Raw genomic sequence first — 24,635 nt, 5'->3', positions numbered from 1 at the left:
TATATAGTTTTCCTAAACTGACCAATCCCCATCCGTGATAGGTTTTTGTAATGTCACTTATGGTTAAAATCCATGTCACTTTGTTTGATAATAAAGACAGTAAACTTTTCCTATGGTCGAGTATTCCGTTCTTGCGGCAGGGATTTTGTTGGGGCCGAAGTACCCTCTTGCTAGTAATCTGGGTAGCTGCCACTCCTTTCCTACAGCATTTGTCTCTGCTTCCATTTTAGCATGCAGGTCTGAGTGATAGCCCCTGTCAGGGTCCCAGTCTCTTCATCGTGGGCGGATGTGAATGTGCAGCAAGACAACCCGATCTTGGCGCAAACACCTCCTTCAATAGCTGTGAGAAGGACTAGGGCCTATCGATTCTGCAGGGCCATTTATCTGACCATTAAGCTCTCAATTCTTCTTTGATGGCATTGAACACCTTAATCGTCAAGTTTATTGTCTGTATCAGCTCCCATCATGTGATTTGGAGCCACTTCGCACACATTACCCTGGACTGCTGGAACAATGAACACAAAGAACATCTCGGTTCGGCTGAATAGCCTATGTTCTGGTGGTATTACGTCAAGTGCATCTTCCATTTTCATAATACATAATTTCCTCTTTTCACTCTTGCCAGCTCTACAGATCTCTTCTTCCTTTGATGAGTGTCCATTTTAGGGAACCCGTCTACTTGTATGTTTTTCCAGGGTACTACAAATTTTGGTGTGTTTCGCTGTACTAGAGAGTATATTCCTCTGCAATTAGGCGGCAACTGCATGTATGTCTTTGACCCACAGGCCCAGTAGTGGTCCATTAGTACTGCAGTGCTGACTTTCATGCCAAGTATCTTCGATATCTGCCTGCATCCTTTATTCTCTCCAACCTTCACTGGATCCTCATTCTGGAAACACAATGAAGCACTCAAGTGGCAGAATTGGCATCTCTCTTATGGTCAGTGGTGGCGGCATTCTGAAGATCGCCTCCACCCTTTCTGGGGTTACCCTTCTGCCTTCCTGTGATATCAACTGTCCTATGTACAACACTTCCTATTGGCAATATTGGAATTTTGCCTTGTCTACCTTGTAACCCTTGTCTGCTAATACTGTCAATAAGTGCACCGAGTCATTTCGGCACTGCTGGTCAGATCTGCTGCAGATCAGAATGTCATCTACGTAGTGAATGACGGTATTATCCAACTGTATGTTCACTAAGTCTATCTGAAGGACCCTATTGAAGATAGAGGGTGATTTGCAGTATCACTGAGGTAATCTTGTGGGTTTCCACTTCCGACTTCAATAGAGGAAGGATGTCAAGTCCTGTGACTCTTCGTGAAGTGGTATAGAGAAGAAAGCGTGTAGCTTCCGCCGGAACACTACATAAAATTGTCGCTGGATTGGGAACTAACAGGAATTCTGCCCCAACAATTTGGTTCAGAGGACACAGATTTTGAATAAAATGACATGATCCCCCTGTCGACTTCTTCACAGGGTACACAGCTGTACAGCCGTATTACAATGGGACTCCGAAGGAACTAGAATGCCCTGCTTTACCAAAACTCCAATCGTCTCATAGATGCCTTTGTCTGCCTCACTGGATAGGGGATACTGGGCTTCATTACAAGTATGCCGATCCGGAAAGAGTGGTGGTGGTAGCACCGTACTGGCACCATTTTCCAGACAGGCACATTCAGAGTTGCTAATGTGGAAACACTGTTATTGCAAAGTCACAACCACAGTGCCAGCGCATCCAGCAGCACCGTGACCATAAACTGCGGAGTGAGTCGCCAGACGTGCCTGAATTACCAGCATAGCATTAGTAAGGGCACATTCTGAGTACTGCCTACATGTAAACACTGACAGACCATTACATCAATTGTCACTCTGATTCATGATGACCTCAGCAGCCTGATAAATATACAGATTGTGGTCCGCCCCTTGCTGAAGGTAGTGTCAGTACTGCACTTCCTGGCAACCGGCACATACCAAAACACTGTGGGTGAGCTGCACGGGTTGTCACAACCCTGTTTCTCAAGGGTCCTGTTCCAGGTCCTGGATGCACTGCTGTGCCATGTGGCAGACCACACTTCTCTACCCCGAACCCCTACCCAAGTGAATGCCACCAAAGTGGCCCTCCATTCCCTGGCAGGCATGCCCAATTGCAGTGGTGCGTTAGATTGCAACCATGTGGAGCTGGCGGCCAGACATGCCATTGAGGCAGTGTATTGAAACCATAAACAATTCCACTCCCTCAATGTGCAGATAGTCTGTGATGGTGAACACATCATCACCCATTGTTGCGCCCAGTTTCTGGGATCCACCCATAACTCAATGGTACTCCATGCGGCCAGGGTACATGGCACGGCACAGCGGAGAGTGCACCTGGTTGTTGGGTGAGTAGAATGACCAATGCATGACCTCTGTGTAGTGGGAGGCAGATGCACAGTCAGCAGAGCATATGCCACCTAACACACACAAATTGCAACCCTGATTTCAAGGGCATGGAACGCATGTACCAAATTGGCATTATGGATCACACCCTATCCCAATCATTTTGAAGTTAGAGAGGCAACTGAAAAGTACCACATGTACCAGAATGCCTCACACCATTTACAGAAATCCTGGCAATAAGCCTGTGCACATCCCCCAACGCCTGCATCACAGACAGGTCAACTGAATGCAATCCTACACACCATCAGCAGTGCACCCCACAGCATGTAGCCAGTACACATGCCTGTCACAGGAGCACATACCCATATGCATGTGACATGTATGTGAAACTGAATGTGGCACACAGAAATGAATGGCAGTCATGAGCAATGTACAACATATCAACCGACACAGCATGGGCTGACACAATGGGCATAGAAGGAGGAGGGCATGGAGGCAAAGGCCAACATGGCAAGGTGTGTGAGAATCAGTGACGGAGAAGTGACTCCAAACCACCCAGTCAACAATACTGCATAGGGACCAAGGCAATTTGTTGCCATGCCAATCAACAAACCGTCATCCCCTAAACATCTGTGAAGCAAGCACCAATTGCACATTACAGGGCATACACCCACCGCAAACAGTACCCAATTCTGACAATAAATAACAACCGCACCCATACTGTATCATGTGTGATGAACGATAAACGTATCAATGCACACATGTACCCATATCCCAAATCGATGCACATCAGGGTGCCATCATGCAACAAATTGTACCTGTGTGATCGCAGACATGCAAATTGACATGTGAGCACTCAGAAAATGTAGAATGGCATGTTGAAGGAAGCAATACACACAACATGAACGAACAATGCAATGGAATTGGGCAGCAATATGTGGTCTGTGGCAGCTGGGGTGTCCTCCACAGGGGCTGCCTGTTGCACAGGGACAGCTGGGGCTGGGGCTGTTTGGTGCACAGGGACAGCTTGGGTGTCCTTCACAGGGGCTGCCTGGTGCACGGTGGCAGTTGTGATGTGCACAGTGCTGGATGAACTGTCACAGGCAGTTGACGGGCATTGTGACATCCACCTTGCATGTCTGGTGCCCCACGATGTATCTGGTTGGCCGCCGTCCGTGTCAGATGATGTGCCTGTGGGTGAATGAAAGGCCTGATGTCAGTGACCAGCCTGGCTAACAATTGTCCAGTTAAATGCAACATGGCGATCGTGCAGCATTACATTGTGGGGCATGCAGTGCTGCATGGTATGCCAAACTCATGCATGAGTTGTGTGGCCACAGCTGCAGCCACTGTGCAGGTGGCACATGCAACACAGCTGTGCGGGGATTGATGCCATGTACACCCGCATTTGGCTGTGGGTAGTGGCATTGCCGGTATGCCTGTGTACAGGTCATTGGGATGTGATGAGAGGGATATTGAGGGGGGTGTTAGGGGTGCGTGCCTGGAGTAGATGTGTGACCCAGTAGCATGTACAGTATGTGTGTGGGGTTTTCTTGGTAGGGCTGGAAGGGTCGTGTAAGGGACATGCACTCCCCATTGGATGGGTGTGCCCATGTGTGCGTGCAGGTGAGGGCTACCAGTGTTGTGCTGTGGTGGCAGTGTCAGCACGGCAGGCACACATGCAGTACTCGTTGCCAGGGTACCCAGTGTCTGCTTCAGGGATTATGCTTTTTCACTTGGCAGTACAGGCCACCTATGAAGTGTTCATCAGGGTTCTCAGGTGCAGTTATTGTAGGGGGGGCCTGTGTGCATGGTCAAGGCCGTACCCATCATGGTGTCCATGCAGGTATGTATGGGTGTCCCTGCAGGGGGTGGGTGTGTTGTAGTGTGCAGGTGACACTGGGGCTCATTGTGTGGTTGGCCCTATTCTGCTGTGCATACGGCGGGGTGTGGCTATCCCCGTGCCACTCGATTCGCTGCCTGACTCACGGGTGCAGCAGGGTCATTGCAAGTCCCAGTAAAGCGGGTGTTCAGGTGGCATATTTGGGCAGTCAACATTCCCATGGAGTCCCATGGGACTCCATGGTGATGTTGACTTTGAAGCAGCATCACCATTGCTAGCGGTGCTGGTGCTTCCATGACAACTCAGCCTGCTAGGGCTGCAGCACCCGCCAGGGACAGGCATGCTCCACAATGATGTCAACAAGCATGTAGAGCTCAGCCTCACCAAAGCATGGATTGCGCTGGCGGGTTAGTGGGATCCTTGCTGTCATGTTCCTTGACTGGTTCAGACACTCAGAAGTGGTGGATGGCTTCCAGAACAGGCAGATTGCAGTGGATTGTGATTTTTGTAATGCCTGGTGGAGGATGGGAAGCCGAAGGCGATTCGCCTCCCGCATTGCATTGACTCAACATCCATTGCTTTTGGGACGGGTCCCCTTCCTCGTCCTGGAACATTTTCCATAACTGTACTATAGCCAATCGATTACTCAATGTCTTTCCCTTATAGGTGGCATGTAAATATGTGGCCATATGTTGCTGCACACATTTGGAAAAACTTCTGTTTATGGGCCATGGCTTTGCCATTTTGCCCTCTGTGTCGCAAGTCCATTCCACGCTATATTTGCGTATTTTGTCTTGATAGCGCGGAAGGGACTTGCACAAATGCTGAATAGGCGTGTCTCTCATTTTGACATGTTACTTTGTACTCGTTGATACTTACTTGACCTCAAATCAGTGTTTTGCCACATTAATTTTTACTTTTTGTGAATTCACAATTTACATACTTAACATCACTTTTCGATCATATTCTCAAAACCATAGCAATCCAAAGAATCGTTTCAAAAGCCTCTCTGGCTCACCACCACCAACTGGCTCTGTGCACCGCCCACACTGCGTTTTCCACCCTTAAGGCTCAACCCGCGACTTCATCCATGTGCTCCTCGAGCTCTGCCCAAATGGTATATCACTTTTCATTAATTCAGCAGTCCAACAAAATGGAATCTACCACCTCAAGTCCTATTCAACAACCTGACTTGTGATATTACCAACTATCCAAAGAAAAGACCCCTACTACTTCGATATATGTCTCCGCTTTTGACAACATAAACACAATAACAAACATAACGTATGTCCGTCTTCCTCTCTCACAGGGTATCCCTTCTTCTATACTGTCCCTTATAGGAATACATCTCAATGAGATAAATTAAGAAACCACCTATACACAGGTAACCGTACATAATCATGCATGATCCCAGCTAAACTGCCTTACTCACAGGTATCCTCTTTGTTTTGTCTTTTAGTATTTCTCATCCATAAACCAAGCTAACTCCTTGAGTATAGGTAACCTTTTTATGGTATTTTCTATATTCTTTCATCTGTAAACTAAGCTAACCATCTAAGCCGCCAGCCTAAACTGACCACCTAAAAAACAGGTAACCTTCACATAAGACACTAAAACACAGAAACACAACACTAAGCAGAACTCCCCCTTCCCCTATATTTTCTGTCTGATTGAATCTATACTTACACTCTGTGATCCGCTGAAGCTCCTCGGACACCGACTCTCCCAGAATCTGCCACTCTGCAGTCCGATTTGCTTGGCGTCCCACAGGGAGCGGGTAGGAATTTCGCCAAGGTGGTTCCTGGCGACCTTCAATTATTCCCATGCGTGGATTTGGGAGTCAGTTCTCGCGGGGCACCACGCATCCCTTCGGGCATGAGGTGGGATGAGGCAGGCTTAGTGCCGAAAGGTCTTAGCAACCATCCTCTGCTGCCACTTGTAAAGGAGCGGCAGGGGCACGCTTAGCAGCTACCCCGATTACCAGCAAGAGGGTACTTGGGCCCCAACAAAACCGCAAGAACGGAAGACTCAACCATAGGGCAATGTTTACTGTCTTTATTATCAAACAAAGGGACAGGGATCACGCACATCAGCACTGTACTTTCAGGGGATACAATCCAGTCTATTCTGGTCTATAAGAGGAAGCTCTGTTCTCCCCCTCCAGTTAGGCCACATATTTTTTTTTTCCCAATGTTAAACTCTTTAATGGGAGTACAGACACTTGACAGAAGGCAAGCATATCACATTCAACATGTGCCATTTGTACGCATATTGCAAAACGTGAAAGATCAGCGAGTGTAACGGTGTCTACAACATGGTCCAAGATTACATCTTGTCATTTGCGCTCATGGTTTGAGATTTGCTCCGAGATGTTCTGGCCCAAAAGTTCACAGCTTTTAATATATTGCCTTTCTCCGAACTCCAATTTGTTTCGATCCACAATTGCATACACCACAAACCACATACACCACAAACACAGAATAGCACGACAATTATTAGCACCGCGTAGTACATTGTGACTCATTGCAGTAGTTGATTTAGTTCATTCATCCTAAAACGGTAAAGTCTGCACTGAAACCAAAAGAAAAAAGAAAGAAAAATCTATTTTCATTACATACGAGAGCTATATGTGTCCTGACCATCTGAAAAAGTTTTCAAAAACCCAAATTTTTAGTATGCGTTGCATGCCTCGCGGCCAGGAAAATGTGCATTAAGTCTTTCATGGCAGTAAACACGATGACTGACGCTGACCAATGGCAGTGTTAAGTGGCTACATTCCTGCAACATTCAAGTCATCACGTTTTTCCGAACAAAACCATAGTGTAGGCCGATGCATGCTGAGCCTCTTGGATTACAGCAGTCTGTCACCACGGGACGCCAAGCATCACAGAGATGTCTCTTCTGCGCTAATCTGCACCAGAGGTGAAACGGTTGGCTTGTTTACATTCTGTTCCCTGCAATGGGTTAATGTGCCAATCAAAATCACTGTAATAACATTAATTCCTGTGCCCCCTACCGTAAAGCCGCAAACTCATTTACTGACCCCCACCACAAATGTCACCTCGTGGAACATTTTGAGTAGTGCCATGTTGACCCAGTCTGCATTGCAGAGTGTTCAGCAAAGACAATGGTCCTTTCCCAGAATTAGAATCACACGGGCATACAAATCTCACAAGTTCCCAATATTGTCACAGTATACTACTTCTCAGATAGAAAAAGTAAAAGAGCAGGCTCCACCCACCCCCGATTTACCAGTGTAACAGACTGACATCCAATCACCCAGTTTGAATTTGAGGGCACATCAATAGATTGGATTAATGTCTCAATGCTGAATTACATCTTCAAAGGGGATTACAAATCTCCATTCCTCCAACGCACAGACTCATACACGCCAACACCATTCATGCCACCTGGGAGACAAAAGTCAAAAGCCTGGCTTTAACCTTGCACTCCGGGACCTGCAGTCACGGATTTCCCCATTATCTCTGGAATACAAGTCCCAGAAAGCAACGCCAAACCAGTACAGGCATAATGTCCCCCAAATGTAACAGACAACGCTGGCATGTATGAAGACTTGAAAAGGCACCCTTCTACTAACTTGTTATGGCATGAACATCAAGATGAAGAAGCAGATCAGAAAACTGATGACAGATGGAACCTTTTGGCGAACCAACCCAGCAACGTGAAAGACCGCAATGAAATTGTTAACTTTGTGATACAAATAAAGTCAGTGTTTTTATATATCGAAAATATATATATATATAAATATATAAAACCCATTTTAGAATCCACACATTCGTTATAGTAGAAAAGAAGGCAATGATAAACGGCTTGAGGACGTTGGCAAAACTATTTTGAAAATTAATTGAATATAAACCTGTAATAATTTGTGCATTATTTGACAGGATTATACAAACAATCACCACCTATTGTGGTGCTGTGTTTCAATAGTACAAATACCCAGAAAATAGCTCTGCCACATGAGTGCGAGACCTGCCCCTTGCGCTGCACGGCACCCATTAGCGAGTCAAACTCCAATGACCGAAAAATAAAATTTGGATGTTCAGAATACACCATATTACTCAACCACCACCATCCACCCAGGTTAATTTTATCCAAATAAGAGGGGATGGTTCACACTTTCCCAGTCTGCCCTCTCTCTACCTTTAAAAGAGTCACGATTGGCTGGAATCCATCAATGATATTTTAGAGAACCACTCAGCTAAACATCCAAAGGGCTTCTACATTCTTTAAGTCTTGCTTTCAATACTCACAAGAAAAGGTTGTGCTTCCCCCATCTAGAAGTCACACAAATGTACGTACATTTATCATAATTGCATAGATGTTTCAGCCCTTTGCTTGAAATTTAAGTTTCTGCTTTTCTTGACGCAGGCTGTTGGGGTTCCTTCTGCTTTTCTTCTCATGATCTTTCTTGGGGAAATTTGATTATTTCTGCTATACTTCGAAACGGGTTCCCAATTTTGCATGTCGCTTCTCTGGGTGAAGAGATACGCAGATTCCGTTTAATTTCACATTTAAAGTCATCTCCACCTCCCATTTCCCCAGTCCCAATGTCATATTTCAGGTCCACCAGCCTTTTAGAACACAAACCTATAACTAAAACTCCCTTTTGGAGTACGTTGGTCTACCTCATACTGTTAGCCGTCATGTCTGAGCTCTTCCATGTTTAGCCATATGCCAACGCGGAAACGTTTCTGGACCATACAACATGTTTCCCAGGAAAGTGACTGTAGAGTTATCTGCGCGGTGGAGTGAGAAATGTGTGTCCACATACGCATCATCAGTCTGTGCCCCAATAACCATGAAGCCGGAACATGAAAGGAATGATAAATCTGGTTTCCTAGCTTTATGGCCTTTCTGTGTATACAGATATGTAAAGTGTTAAGACACACAAAGAGGTGCATTCAGATATAGAAATGCTATTGCGTTTCACCGAGTAGTTGCAGCATATTATCTTGGGGGTGCTTTATGCACAACGCCATCCATCAAAAATCCGAAAATGCTTGGGTTCCTTTGTGGACTATCAAATATGCCAGGTTCTGTCTTCAGTTCCCCCTCAGGCAATCACCATGCCAGAAGAGTTAAAAACAGTCATTTTAAGAATGCCATGTTCCTTCTCCCACTGGGAGAACTGGTAAACAGCATCAGAGGCATCAGTGTCAAAGCACAACGGAGCTCCCTCGTTAGGTGGGTGTCTCTTCTCTGATCTCATCCCCATTCTCACAAGCAAATCTTCTGAGATCTTTAGCAATACTTGGCCGATCCTCGAGGTCCACCCATAACGACCGGGCGATCTCCAGCTTTCTGTAATCCTCTGGTCTGACGAGACTGCGCACAACTTGCAGGGACCTTTCCTTCAAACTGTACACTGGCAGCGTGATGTCTACTCGAATTGGCTGCTGCTCATCGCACTTAAATAGCAGAAACCACTCTTTCTTGTTGGCAAGGAGACCATCTTCTGTATGTGCAACTCTGAATAGCCACAGATGACGCAGGTAAGTGTCCATATGAAGCCCCCTGCCCAGAGGGATCATCCTGTAATCCGTCCGCTCGCCATTCAAAACGATCCAGACGGGAATGGCTGGGCGTGGAGACCAGTCACAGAATGTGACCCGCAACAACCGGCCGGTGTTGACAGAGCAGAGCGGCAGCTCTGCCTCCGACTGGAGTTGAGGTTCGGGCATCATTCCAGAAAGCACCCCAACTATTCCAGCCGGGCTGCCACTGATTCGCATGTCAGGCCACATATTTTTTAATGTGACTTGTTATCAGTTCAGTGTTTATCTTGCACACGTTGTAATTTTGCTTTTACAAATAACCTGGTAATTAACTCTTAGACATCTGGCAATGTTTTATTTCTGTATTTGTCTTGGTTCACGAGGCTAAAATACACTTTTCAGAAGATTCTGCCTGCCTAAATAGTTACCTGCTAGGAACTACAGTTCCCATCAGCACTGTAGTTACATGGGATAAATCTTTGCAAACCAGGCTCATGAGCACCGGCGCGTGAGATTTAAGCCTGTTTGTGCTGGTCCGTGCTGCGTTGTGCGGCATCACAGACGTTTTGCCAGAGGTGAGCTGCATACATTTAAATTGTATACATGATGGCTCAGACAAGGGAAACCGGCCATAACACCAAGATTAGGATGGTGCTACTCAATACAAGACCCTTAGTTAAACACTCCTCCGAAGTCGCAGATTTTATTACCAAGCATAATTTGGATGTCATATGTGTAACGGAAACGTGGCTTGAACCACCGGTAAGGAACCACGCCACAATCTTAGCTACACTCAATTGTTACAGCATTCATAGAGATGACAGAATCCTGGGCAGTGGTGGGGGTGTTGCCATTAATCTCAAAGATATTTTTACAGCACACATCTCACCCACACCTTCATTGGAAGACTGTGAATCTCGATTGTTAGAAATTGGCACCAACGATAATACTACCAGTAACATTTGAAATATATACTGTCCACCATTTTGCACTGTGGCTTTCGAAGAACAAATTACTGTGCTTATTAATGATCCCTTTAAAACGACATCACATACCCTCATCCTGGGTGATTTTAACCTATGGGATAAGGATGATTCTGACAACAAGGCGTATTCACTGATGACGCTTGACTCCTTTGGCTTTGCTCAAATCATAAGCACTTGGCTTTGCTCAAATCATCAGCACTGCTATCCACCAAAAAGGCCACATTCTTGAGTGGTTTTTAACCCTCAATCTTATAGTTTACTCACCTATAATAGAGCCGTGTCCATGGTCTGACCACTGTGGTATCTTCTTTGACCTGGTCGCACCACAGCTTCAACAAAGACTTACCCCGTCACCCGCTTTGGAATACATGTCGAGATACATAAGTAGCATGTCTCAATCCATATTTCAGCCTTTATATAATAGACCAGATGAGTTCATGCACCTTGACTAATGATACTAATATATTAGTACAACAATTTATTGACACCACTTCACTGGCGGCCTAATACGCTTTCCCCTCTTCGCCTGAAAAAAAAGAAAATGGGAATCTCTAATCAGGTTACATTTATCACAAAATTACATGATGCTAGGAAAAAGAAAAGATCTTTGGAAATAATGTGGAGTAAAGACCCATGCCCCGACACACATGCTAAGTACAAAGCTGGAGTCCTCCATTATAAAAAAGCCTTGCCCTCTAATAAGAAATCTTACTTTGAAAATAGAATTGCTAATAACAAATCCGACAAAAGAGAACTCTTTAAAGTACTAAGTGAGCTTGAAGGGAAAAAAAAGAGGAAAACAACTTGACTCAAGTTAGCAACTAATGGTGTACAGAACTACAACTAGGTTTTTTAAATAAAATAAAAAGCCACCAAACTAACATCAAAAAAGGCAGAAGAACCTTAATTTGCCTTGATTTCCCTATTCACTTCCATACGCCTATGGCTTCCATCTTTGTTTCTATGTCTGTCCATGTTAGTTGCAGTTAAGCATGTGCAAGCTGACTGTATGTATGTTGATCTTCGCATATCTTTGTCCATAACTCGCTCTCTAAGCCTTCCATTCAACTATTTGTGTACCACACGCACCAATACATCATCATGCTTTAACATACTCTTCCACCCAGGGGGCGTGGCCAACAGCCGAGCGATGAGGACGTGAGATCGCTTCGCTCCCGGGCCGCTAGCCGTATCCTGAAACAATCCTGCTTCCTGCACAAACAAAAAGCGTCTATTCGACGTGGGAACCTCTGCTGAATGTCCCGACCGGTTCCTGGAGGAAATCGGTGCCGCGGAACCCACTTAGTAAGATATTTCTGAAAGCGAGCGGACGCGCCGCGGAGCTTGCAAGATGGCCGCCGCGAACCGCGGATGAACAAAAGGCGCCGTGGTCACCAACAAGCACTACTGAATTTTGCCTGTACACCGGCGGCCGACGGGGTCGAGGCCGGGCCGGACCGCACGGCAAACGAAGGATCCTAACTTCGAGGATAAATCGTGAAACGGAAGGGATACCCCCCTGGACACGGCGTCGACAGTCAGTGATAGTAGGCACACGGCCTCGCACCAATATTCCCGCACATGCGGCCGCGGCCTGCAGATGCCACCGGAGCGACCACTGAACTCCTGAGGGGACCCCTGCCCGTCACCGGACGACTACCACTTCTATCCTGCGGTACGGAGAGGGGGATAAAGGGAAAGCGGGAACCCGCCATTTTGGGGCACAGGGACCCCGTGGGACCGATCTACATCCTCGCCCATTCCCGCTGCCCGAGAACCGTCGACAACGGAATACGAGGTGAAACTACCCCACGGCACACCTACTCACGGCGAGACACCGATGATTGGTGGCCGCGGCTTTGGACACCGTACAGACTCAACTGCGTATTAAACCCTACCACAGTGTCCAGCGGACCGCACCCGAACAGCTGCCCAACGAAACATCTGCCCCGGTCGGTACCGTTTAAACGCCACAAACCATGCCGGCCACTACGGGGAAGGACAAAACAAAAAGAGGGACCAGCCAAAGTAAGATAGATCAATTCACCACGGCCGCAGCAAACGCACAAACGGACCACGAACAGTCGAACCCCATGCTAGAAACAGAACAAGCCATATCCCTAAAGGACATCATGGCGGCGATAACTAACTCCAGAACCTCTATGGAACAAAAGATGGACAGCATCAGTACAGATGTCTCGCTTCTCCGTCATGATCTCCAGAAATTGTCCTCCCGCACGGGAGAAGCGGAACAGCGGATCTCTGGGAATGAAGATGGGCTGCGCACCATGGAACAGAGGATGGCCGGAGTGGTGGCGCGTTTGAAAACACTGGAGGAGAAGGCCGAGGACAGTGAAGGCCGATCGAGACGAAACAATGTGCGCATCCTGGGCGTACCGGAGAAAACGGAGGGCCCTTCCATGGAACTGTTCCTAGAACAATGGATCACCGACATGTTTGAGCCCCAGACATTCTCGAAGTTCTTTTCAATCGAACGAGCGCACCGTGTCCCCTCTGGAAAACCGATACCCGGCGCCCCGCCACGCACCATAGTCGCAAGACTGCTGAACTACAGAGATAGAGATGCGCTACTCCAGACGGCGCGAGCCAAAGGCACACTGACCTTCAATGGATCCAGAGTGACATTCTTCCCTGACTACACAAGGGAGGTCCAGAGAGCCAGGCAATCTTTTGATCAGCTCAAAAGGCAACTCCAATCCTTACACGTTAAATACGGCCTGCTCTATCCGGCCCAGCTCAAAATTTACCACGGTGGGACAACAATACATTTCTCAGACCCGAAAGAAGCATGGAATTGGGCAAAGCAGCACATTGCAGGCGACTGGACACTCGCAAACAACAGAGGCAGAAACAGAAACCGCCGCCCACCACCGGACAGAGGACGCCCAGCTCCGCAACCCCCGGTGCAGGAACCACCACAACAAGAGGAAATGGACTGAAACATTGATACTGATGAGGCATTTTGTTCGACCACGACACACCTAACGAACTATTAGATCACACCGTGCTATGTAAGGCACGCGGCCTGGGAAGCACGAGGGCACTCACTGCATCGGCCAAAGCCACGCCCTCAGATCGAGACTTGTGACCTGGAACACCAGACTTGCACAAGAACAGTAAGTCGGGAGAAAGGTGTAAACAGCTCACATTAAGTTGAATCTGGCGATATAGTTGTTTGTGGCCAGTAGAGTTAGGGCGACAGATACTTCATGTTGGGGAGGAGTATAGGGAGGGGGGATGGGGATTTGTTTCAAGTTAGTTATGTTCCGAGATACCACGCCACCTGTAATGCCAAAGACTACACCACCCTTAACGCACCAATTGTCAATCCGTACTTGCCAGCACTCTACACATCACAAATGGAATCACGCCCGATAAAACACCAGCCTGGTTTCAACCCTGACTGTTCTCATTATAACATGAAACACCACAGTGCTATCGGGGGACTAGTGCACCCTGTTATCGCTGAAACACATGACGAATAGCTGGAATCACTAACGTGACCAGAAATAGAACAATCCGAGTGTTGACCTGGAACGTCAATGGGCTCGGCAATTGCATTAAAAGACGCCTAGTGCTGCAAACGCTGAATAGACACTCCCCGGATGTAGTATTCCTGACGGAAACACACCTAGCCGGTACCAACTGCTTATTCTTTAGACGCACCAACTACAGGCTAGCATTCCACGCCGGTTTCACCATGGGGTCACGAGGGGTACTGATCCTCATACATAAAAGACTTCCCTTTGTCCCCAAATCCACCACGCAAGACACGGGAGGGAGGTTTGTACTCACGACAGGCACGATTGGAGAGCGTTCAGTGACCATGATGGCGGTGTATGCACCTCCTAACTTATTGACCCCCCTGACTAACGATATTACGCCTCTAATTATGAACAACCTTGCAGACCTTACGTTGATCGGGGGAGACTTTAATGAAGTAATGGACGTGGACCTTGACAGAACACACAGAAGATCTAGAAATCCGAATGCACGCACAAAACTCGCCACATTTGTGGGCGCACTGGGACTACAGGATGTGTGGAGATCGCTACACCCCGCCACAAGGGAATACTCATACCATTCCGGTGCACATGCCTCGCTGTCTAGGTTAGACTATCTCCTATTGCCACTGAACAACATGCACGAGGTCCGTGAGGCACACTTTCTCCCCAGAGGCATATCAGACCATTCCCCCCTTGTGACAACACTTAATACCAACAATTCGATCCCACCACCCAGCTGGCGACTGAACAGTTACTATTTAGGCTTCCCAGAGCTGGTTGAACACATCCAAAAGACCACTGAAGAATACTTTGAAAGGAACACCAACTCAGTGGATAGCCCGGTAATCTTGTGGGAGGCGTTCAAGACAGTACTTAGAGGGGAAATAATAGCCTGGATCACAGCCCATAAAAAGAAACAAACAGAGGCAATACACCATGCCGAAGCAAATGTGCAGAAAGCAGAAACCGAACACCTAGCCCATGACAACTTGGAAACGCACCGTGCACTACAACTGGCGCAGGCGCAACTCCAACACATAGCGTTAGATAACGCAAAGCAGGCGCATACCGCAATGCGTGCAAAGATATACGAAACGGGGGATAAAGCCGGGAAGATGCTGGCATGGCTGGAACGCAAAGACCTGGGATCCAGCCAGGTCAGGCAATTAGCAACAGGAGAATCAGACCCATTGGTGAAGGACGCAGACATAGCGGAGGGTTTCGCAAAATACTATGCTGAGCTATATAGGGCACCAGCCTCACCACCCGTGATGAATGTCCTGGAGGAGATTGCCCTCCCCACCTTAAGTGCAGAACAGTCTACCCTGTTAGAACAGACAATCACTGAAGGCGAACTGACCCAAGCCATGTCAGAAATCCAATCAGGTAAAACCCCGGGCCCGAATGGCTTTCCCATTGAAACATGGAAAAAAATAGGTGCACACATAATTTCTCCACACTTGCTTCGCGCACTACAGCCCTCTCACGCACAGGGCTGTCTCCCCCCTGATCTAAGGAAAGCCACAATTGTGGTCCTGCCCAAAGCAGGCAAGCCACCCGACAAGTGCAGCTCCTACAGGCCTATCTCTCTCATAAACTGCGAAGCCAAGGTGCTGGCCAAGGTGCTAACCAACCGCCTCCAACAGGTCATACACACACTCATACATCCCGACCAGTGTGGATTCATGCCACAGCGGTCTACTAGACAAAACATATACAGGCTGCATACTGCACTGGAGAGAACACCTGAGATTCAGGATCCTTTGGCTTTACTCGCTGTAGACTTCGAGAAGGCATTCGACTCAGTCTATTGGGAGGCAATATGGGCGATCATGCAACGCATGGGCTTTGGACCATACTTCATGAGCTGGGTTAAATTGCTTTACAACCGCCCCGAAGCAGCCACGAAAGTGAATGGACACGTCTCCAACCCCTTCTATTTAGGCAGAGGCACGAGACAAGGGTGTCCCCTGTCTTCCCTAATCTTTGCAATAGCAATTGAGCCCCTAGCAATTCTACTGCGATCTACGCAAACATGGAGTGGCTTTAGGTGGGCAGACAACTGGGAGGACAAGGTGTCCCTCTACGCAGATGATCTGTTAGTATACCTGAAAGACCCACGTACATCCTGCCCCATAGTGACGCGATTATTAATTAAATACGGCGCATTCAGCGGCCTTCGCGTCAACTGGAATAAATCCAGATTGTTTCCACTGCAACACATAGACAATGCGGTACCGGATGACTGTCCATATTATGTGGAGAAGGAGAAGTTCAGATACCTAGGCATACAAGTCACGAACAACCTGACAGACTATGTGCCCAATAACCTGTATCCAATAATGACGAGATTCAAAGAAGACGTCCAGCACTGGATGTCCCTACCACTGACACTACTAGGCAGAGCCGCACTGTTTAAGATGCTGGCACTCCCCCGCTTCCTTTACATACTTCAAAATGCACCGCTACCCATAGCTCCTAACGAATTTCGGAAAATAGACCAGTCGCTACGCAAACTGTTATGGAAGGGAGGTCATCCGCGCTTAGCACTAACCACGCTACAAAGATCTGTATGGGAAGGTGGGATTGGATTGCCCCGAGTGCAAACTTATTACTGGGCCAGTCAAATGGCAATAGTGAACGACAAACTCCACGCAGACATGACACTACCACACAACAGAGAACCAGACCCTACCCAAAAAGAACGGCCCATACTTCGATACCTCTATCGACGAAAAGATCGAGCCACTGCCCCATCCATGCTTTCGCACCTATCTCTAACATGGTCGAACGTCCACAGATACCTAGGTTGGGATAATAAGCTGACCCCAGCTCAACCTTTATGGAATAATAAACTGCTTCCGGAAGTGAACAAACTTCCAAAATGGCACTCCTGGACCCAAGCAGGTATCACCAAAATTGGCGATGTAATACAAGGTAACGAAATGGTACCTTTTGCGAATCTAATCGCCAACTCCGGTCTGACAACTAAAGAGCAGTATCGTTACACACAACTCAAACACGCCATACAAACTCATCTTCCTGAGATGTTTGACATGCCGGAATACACCCCTTTGGAACGTAACCTATTCCCAGACATGATTAAAAGTAAAGTCACATCTACCATGTATGGTGTCATAACGTCATTTGCCACCGAGGAACTGACGAACCTGAAAACGAAATGGGAGGGGGACATAGGTAGTATACTCCCTGAGGATTGGGTAACTGCCCTGATGTTCCCTAGAGAAATAGCGATCTCCTCCAGATTGAGATTGGTACAACTAAAGATACTGCATAGAATATATTATCCGAGGGTTGCCCTTTTCAAATGGGGTAGGGCTTCCTCTTCCACGTGTTTGAGATGCAAACGAGATGAGGGCACCTTCTTTCACATTCTATGGGACTGCACCATAATTCGACACTATTGGCAGCAGTGCTGCGACGATCTCTCAAGGGTTTTGGGCAAAAAGGTTCACAGAAATGCAAAACTGCTATTATTGGGGATAGATGATGAGATTGAACTGTCACAGTACGAAAAAGTGCTATTGTTCACGGCCAGTGCATTAATCAAAAGAAACATAGCGCAACTCTGGGGCTCTGAATCAGCACCAAAATATGAACAATGGACCACGGACGTGAGCATTTGTGTCGCAATGGAGAAAAGAATCTACACGGCCAGGGGATGCCCTGAAAAAGGCCCGAAAATTTGGCAAAAGTGGGAAGACTTACACTGAAAGATGCCCCCTGCTTGGCAGGGAGGTAGCACCCACGGACATGAACGGATATTACAGAGTTACACGCTACTGGCACGATAAAGACAGTTGACAACGCCTAGGAACATTATAGTAATGGATAGGTGAAAAGTGTTTGTTGGTGGGTGGGGGAGGAACGTAACTGTTTTCTCGCTGTGCGAGACGTGTGTTTTCTTTGTGTGAAAAAACAATAAAAATTGTTGTATTAAAAAAAAAAAACATACTCTTCCACCCATCACATGCAATAGCGTTCTGTCCATCACTAGCCCATGCAACCATTTCCACATTTCCCTCTACATCCATTCTGCCTGCAACTTCCGGTAATGGCAACCCTGACAGAAAATCAGCCCTTGTAATTCTCTTACCGGGAACATATTCCACGGTATACACATATTCATGCAACTTTGAAGCAAGTCGTGCCAACCACAGCTTAGTTTTACCAGAACTTCCAGCTTTCAGAACCTTCAACAACGGCTTATGATCCGTCCTTTATGTAAAAGCTGTGCCCCACACATAGGACTTGAAATGTTCCACAGCCCACACACATGCCAGAGCCTCGGAGTAAATTACAGAATACTGATGTTTGGATTCCTGCAAAATGCGCGAGGCAAACGCCACAATACATTCCCTCCCTGCATTCATTTGTCCCAACACAGCACACAACCCACACGAACTAGCATCTACAGTTATTACACAGGGATTACCCTCGCGGAATACACTCAAAATGGGAGCATCCCCAGTACACTTTATCATCATGAAACACCTTTCTCGCTTATCAGACCACTCATAATTCACACCCTTGTGCAACAATTATCTTAAAGGTTCAACCAATGTAGAGTATCCAGGTACAAACCTTGAATAATATTCACACAAACCCATGAATAACAAACGGTCCTTATCCCACGGCCTCTGTGCTTCTTTAACAGCCATGACCAGTCCCTTTCTCGGCTTCACACCATATCTACAGATATCACATGGCCTAAATATTCCACTGAAGCTTTTAAAAACACACACTTCTCTTTTTCCGATGGCATGCCTCTCTCATGCAACCTCCTCAATACTTCTGCTAAGATGCGGTTGTGCTTCAAAAAATGAACAAATGGACCTGAAACGCCACCACACCCTTCAAACCCATAAACAACTAATGCGTAACACATTGGAACACAGAAGCTCCCGATGAAAGTCCAAAAGGCATCCGCTTGAACTTACACGTCCCTTCTGGCATCACAAAAGCAGTCAAAGGTCTGGAATCCAGATGCAGTTGAATCTGGTGGTATGCAGCTCTTAAGTCTAGAGTCGAGAAATATTTAGCCTCCCCCGCTTTAGCAATTAGGTCTTCAAGTTTAGCCAAGGGGTGGCAATCCACCCAAATTGCTCTGTTAAGTTCTCTGAAATCTAAACACAAATGAATGTCTCTGTTTCTCTTTCTCGCCACCACCACTGGTGACAACCACAATGACGATTCAATTGGCTCACTAATGTGCTCTTTAACCATACTTTCCAGATGGTTTGCAAGTTCTCTTCGTACACTGAAAGGTACAGCCCTCAAACTTTGTCTGAATGGTTTTGCATTGTGTTTCAATTTTATTCGATGCATAAATCCTTTCAGATTTCCCAGTTCATGCTTGAAAACTTCCTCATGCTCTTGCAGAACCTTGTCTAAGTCACTCCTGTCATGTATAGATAGAACTTGCTCCTTGCTACACGGATCCAGAACCATCCTCAAATGTGCCTGCGTTTCCCAGCCAACCACATTAATACTTTTGCAAGCTACATACATCCTGTCTTCTGCATAGCATCCTTTAAATTCAAGATGAGCATGAAAATATCCCAATAATGTACTTTTCTCTCCTTCAAATAGTTTTGGAGCAATTAGGGCTTTCATCAAGCATATGTGCCCAAAATTAATTTGTTAACTTTCCTGCAATATTGATACGGACAGTGGCACCTGAATCTGCAACCAAATTAACATGTCTGACGTTAATCTTCACTTAGCATTGTGGTCATTTATCCATTCCTGAAGATATAGCTGTTGGGCCAACCATCAGCACAATGTTCTCCACGCACGCCGTTCTCCTCAGCATCACCTTCAGCTACAAAGTTCGCCCGACCTCCTTTGCCCCATTGGCATGTTTTTGCAAAGTGGCCAATACCCCTGTATACACCATATTCCCTATTCAATGCTGAACACATTCTGCTGGATGCAATATGGCCAACACCACTGCAATGGTAACACTCCCTGGTGTCATAATTGACGCCTCTTCCTCCTCTCCTAACATGTATTCCTCCAGCCCTTAAAGGCGTCCGAAAGGTCTTGTCGTTGACATAAGAACACAATGGACGTTCACTGCCTTGCTTGTCCAGAACGTTCACACCACTGGCTGACACTTCCATACTTTTCGCAATATATACTGCCTGATCCAGTGTGAAGTACCTATAGCTTATCGATCTCTCCTGAATTCTCTTGTTACAATGTACAAAGATTTTGTCTCTCAAATGCTGGTCAACTAAAGATCCATACTCACAATCCGCTGCCAATATCCTTAGAACAGCCACATACTCCTCCACTGACCCATCTGCACCTTGCTGTCCAGGGCTTTGTCACTGGGGCGTTGCTTACCGGTTCCTGGTTGCAAGGTTCCTTTCCCATTTCCCGGCAGGGTTTCCAGGATGGATCGAGGTCAGTGCAGGCAGAAGACCCAGCCCCCTTCCAGTCCAGGCGGATGTAGACTTGGACATGGTCAGGGACCAGTTCCCCCACAGCACAGGATAAGCTACTCCCTGGTTTCACATGGTGTGAAGGCAGCGGTCCACATGGGTTCCACTGGGTCTGGGAGCTCAGTTGGTAACACTATCTGTCAGAGGAGCCGTCCTCTGGCAGGTCTTAGAGGAAAAGAAAGGAAAGAATGAAAATGGAAACCAGGGCTGGGAAATAGTAGAAAAGTAAGAACAGGCAAGGGCAGAACTGGTGAAGGCAGACTAGAGACAGATACAGGAAGTGGAATAAGGAACTGCAAGGAGGCAGAGCAGGACCAACTGACCAAGAAGAGGCAGGAGAACTGAACCTAACTCATGCGAGTCTTAAGACGCACTGAGGAGGGGAAACACCAGTATTTTATCCTGAATTCAGCGCTCCTTCTGTGTCCGCAGTTTCCTTGGAAACCGGGCGCTACTGCCAGAATGTAATCATGTGAGCCGAGCCAAGAAAGACATGCCAAAGTGGAGGCACACTGCAGCCCTGACCCCTGACCTGAACAATCATGCGCAGTGTGGACCCCACCCAATATCTTCCGTCAGCGCTCCTCAGCGCCTGCAAGCATCCAAAGGTTCGCCAATGCTGACGCGACCGCCCACACCAACGGGAATACAGGCACCAGGAACCAGCAACTGCCGCGTGAGTTGACAGTGAGAATGCGTAACACTCTACATCCAAATAGTTGAAAAAATATGAAGGTAAACACATACCCGACAATGTAATGAGCCGGATCAGAAGGCAGGTCAAAAGATATAAAATAAGAAACAAATCAGTACAAAGGCAAGTAAAGTTATCCTATAACAAAATGGAGGGAATCGGGTCCATTACCTGATGTAGGTGAGTAATGGCGAAATCTATGTTTCAGAGGTCAGGCTGCTCCACCGTGTACGGCGAGTAGGTGCTGTGAATGGTAAAGTGAATATATATAAAGGACCTATTCAAAGTGTAGCTAAACGCTAAATAGAAATAAACAGGCGTGAATTCACAATTCCGGCTCATTACATTGTCGGGTATGTGTTTACCTTCATATTTTTTCAACTATTTGGATGATGATTGTTCATACTGATATTTATATACTTACGTTGTTTCTAATGTGGGAATTATTCTATATTGGATATTAATCTTGGGATGGTTGGCACAATTGCATGTGAATGTTATGTGTTTATTGTTTTAGACTTGCCCTGATGAAGGAATTTGTTATATTCCGAAATGCATTGGCACAAAAATAAGTCTTCAGATAGAGTGATTTATGGCAATCTCTTCCTCACGAAGAACAATTTTGGTGGCTACTAGTCACTTCTTTCTATAAAATAATTTTCAACATTGAAAAATCACTATATATTTGACTTTTGTATTTTTTCAAGAATTGGATCGAAGGAACTATACATAGTGAAATTACAACTAATATAAAACCCAGTATGGGATTCCAGAGAGCGGCTGTATGATTGGGTTTTCACCTAATCTTTGTTTCAAGAAGTTCCCCAGAACCACACCCGAGTGAAAAATAGTCCCTGTAATAAAATAGTCCCATCCAGGCCTCACGCTGGCTTGGACTCATTTGCAGCATGGTCTGCGTAAGGTAAGTAAAGTCTATGAGCCTGGCGCCTATGGCGCCAGGACTGATTTCTATGATGAGCTTGGCGCCTCAGGCGCCAGGACTGAATCCAAACAGCCCCCAGCCGGGGCAGTTGGGGTTTTAATGAGTATCTGGATGCCTGCTCCCGGGGCTGATGGACTCGATCCGGATGCCCGGGGGTAGGCATCATGACAGAACCGTTGGAAGAGCGATGGGGCGTTACATAGCCCAAATGGCATAACTTTGTATGCAAAGTGACCCAGGGTGGTCTTAAAAGCCATCTTCCACTTGTCCCCTTTCTTTATTCGGATCAAATGGTAGGCACTCTGCAAATCCAATTTAGTGAAATAGCAGGTGCTTTCAGGGACCCCAAGATGTCCCGAATGAGGGGCAAGGGATACCGGTCCTTTACTGTGATCTGGTTCAATTCTCGGTAGTCCACACAAGGCCTCAGGGTGCCCTCTTTCTTGGGTAAAAAGAACAGGGGTGCACATGCAGGTGACTGGGAAGGGACAATGTATCCTTTCTGGAAACAGTCTTTAAAGTAGCATTGGAGCTCCTTTCATTCACACAGTGATAGTGAGTAAATCCTACCATGTGGAACAGCCATGTCCGGCAGAAGAGTAATGGAACAATCAAAGGGTCGATGTGGGGGAGAGGTATATCTTCAGGCTCAGAAAATACCCTTCCGAATTCGAAATACACTGCACGGATGCCTTGAATGGTGCAAACCGTAGACAAGGTACTGATTGAGGTAAGTATCGTGGAAGATGTACAGGTATGACTGCCTTTCTGGTTACAGCAATGGGTGGTGCAAGTATCGGATCAGAAAATGTTGGTCTGCGTAGCCCAGCTGATTAAGGGATTATGGTAGGAGAGCCAAGAAAGGCCAAAAACCAAGGGAAATGGCGGCGTATGTAAGACATTGAATGCTAGTAGTTCTTGATGTTGGTCGATGCATATACCGATAGGCACAGAGTGATTAGTGACCGGGCCTGAGAAGATCAATGACCCATCTATCTGGGCTACTAGTGCTGGACATTCTTTATGGACTTATGGTATTCCATCTAAGATTGCAAACGCCTGGACAATATAAGTACCAGATGCCCCACAATCTCGCAACCTCATAGTAGTGATAGTGCAGCATGTCTTGGTGTTGTACAATTGGATCTCCAAGATCCGAAGACATGATGTGGGAATGTGTCCCTGGACGACAACGTGAAGGACCGCAGAACTGGATAGACAGCAAGCCAATGACGGACCAGACAGGTTCCCAACAAGTGCCAGGGATCTCCACAGTCCAAACATAAACAATTCGCTCTCCTTCTTTTCTCTTCTTCCTCGGTTAGAGAGCCCCGAATTGCATAGGTTGAATTTGGGATTCGGTAGCCACAGGAGATGGAGGCATGACTGACCGTATTGGCGGGATATGCTGCACACGTCTACTTTCACCCCTTCTTTCTGTGAGTCGATGTTCAATCCTGTGAGAAACCTAAAGGTGTCTCCCTAGCTAATCCCCAGGGTTCTGTCATCCAGGTGGCCAGGACACGGCCATCACTAATGGATCCAGTTCTTGGGGATGGACCAGTGAGGGAGGATCACCTGGATGGAGGGTCCTAAGGGAGTGGGACACTGACAGGTGAGACACAGTATTCCCCTTCCTTTAACACCTTTTTCCCATCCTCTCACGTAGGAAATTCCAAACCACTGCCCTCCCCTTTTCCAACATGAGCCGTTTACCGGACATGTCCCAATACAAGGGTGAGGCAAAGTCGGGCAATTGTTCAGAATTACACACACCTGACCGCCCTTTCCCTTCCCCACAGGGATAAAGGTGGAGCATGAGAGCACAGTACGAGCAAGGCGAGCACAGTAGACATTGCGATGGCACTACGCAGGCGTAGCAGTACAAGAGAAGGAGAAAGGTGGCAGGAATCGAGAGGGTGGTGAGGAGAGAAGTGACCTTGCCCTTTTCCTCCCAGGCCTGCGGAACCTTTGTCGAAGAGAGCCTAGTGTCTTGCAGCACATGTCAATGGTACACTGGGCAAGCCTCCGCCGATAAGCAGCAGCGAGGGAAGCTCCCGCGCCGGTGGTACTGACCTTGACTCCAGGAAAGCCAAAAGCCATGCGGTTCATCACAGCCGGTGAATCGAGGGGAGAATTGATAAGAACCGGGCTGTGTACAGTGAGAGAATCACAAAGTGGCAAGTTTGAACCAAGTTCAAGGAACTGTGAATGAACTGCAAAAGTGTTAAGGGGAGACCAGCTGCAGAGGGAAGCCAGCACCAAGTGGGGGCTAACC

At 47.0% G+C, this 24,635-nt stretch overlaps 1 protein-coding gene and 1 pseudogene across 2 annotated transcripts in view; one reads left to right on the top strand and one right to left on the bottom strand.

Moving 5' to 3' along the window:
- The window catches only part of LOC138567368 (uncharacterized), a 963,890-nt gene that overhangs the window by 91,749 nt on the left and 847,506 nt on the right, over positions 1 to 24,635 (top strand). The window lies entirely within an intron of this gene.
- Positions 9,423 to 9,974, bottom strand: LOC138567873 (von Hippel-Lindau disease tumor suppressor pseudogene; annotated as a pseudogene).

The sequence above is a fragment of the Ambystoma mexicanum genome, chromosome 2p (assembly GCF_040938575.1).
Source record: "Ambystoma mexicanum isolate Mex_15411 chromosome 2p, UKY_AmexF1_1, whole genome shotgun sequence".
NCBI classification, from domain to species: Eukaryota; Metazoa; Chordata; class Amphibia; order Caudata; family Ambystomatidae; genus Ambystoma; species Ambystoma mexicanum.
The sequence above is the reverse complement of the archived record's forward strand: the minus strand, read 5'-3'. Positions and strand labels throughout refer to the sequence as shown.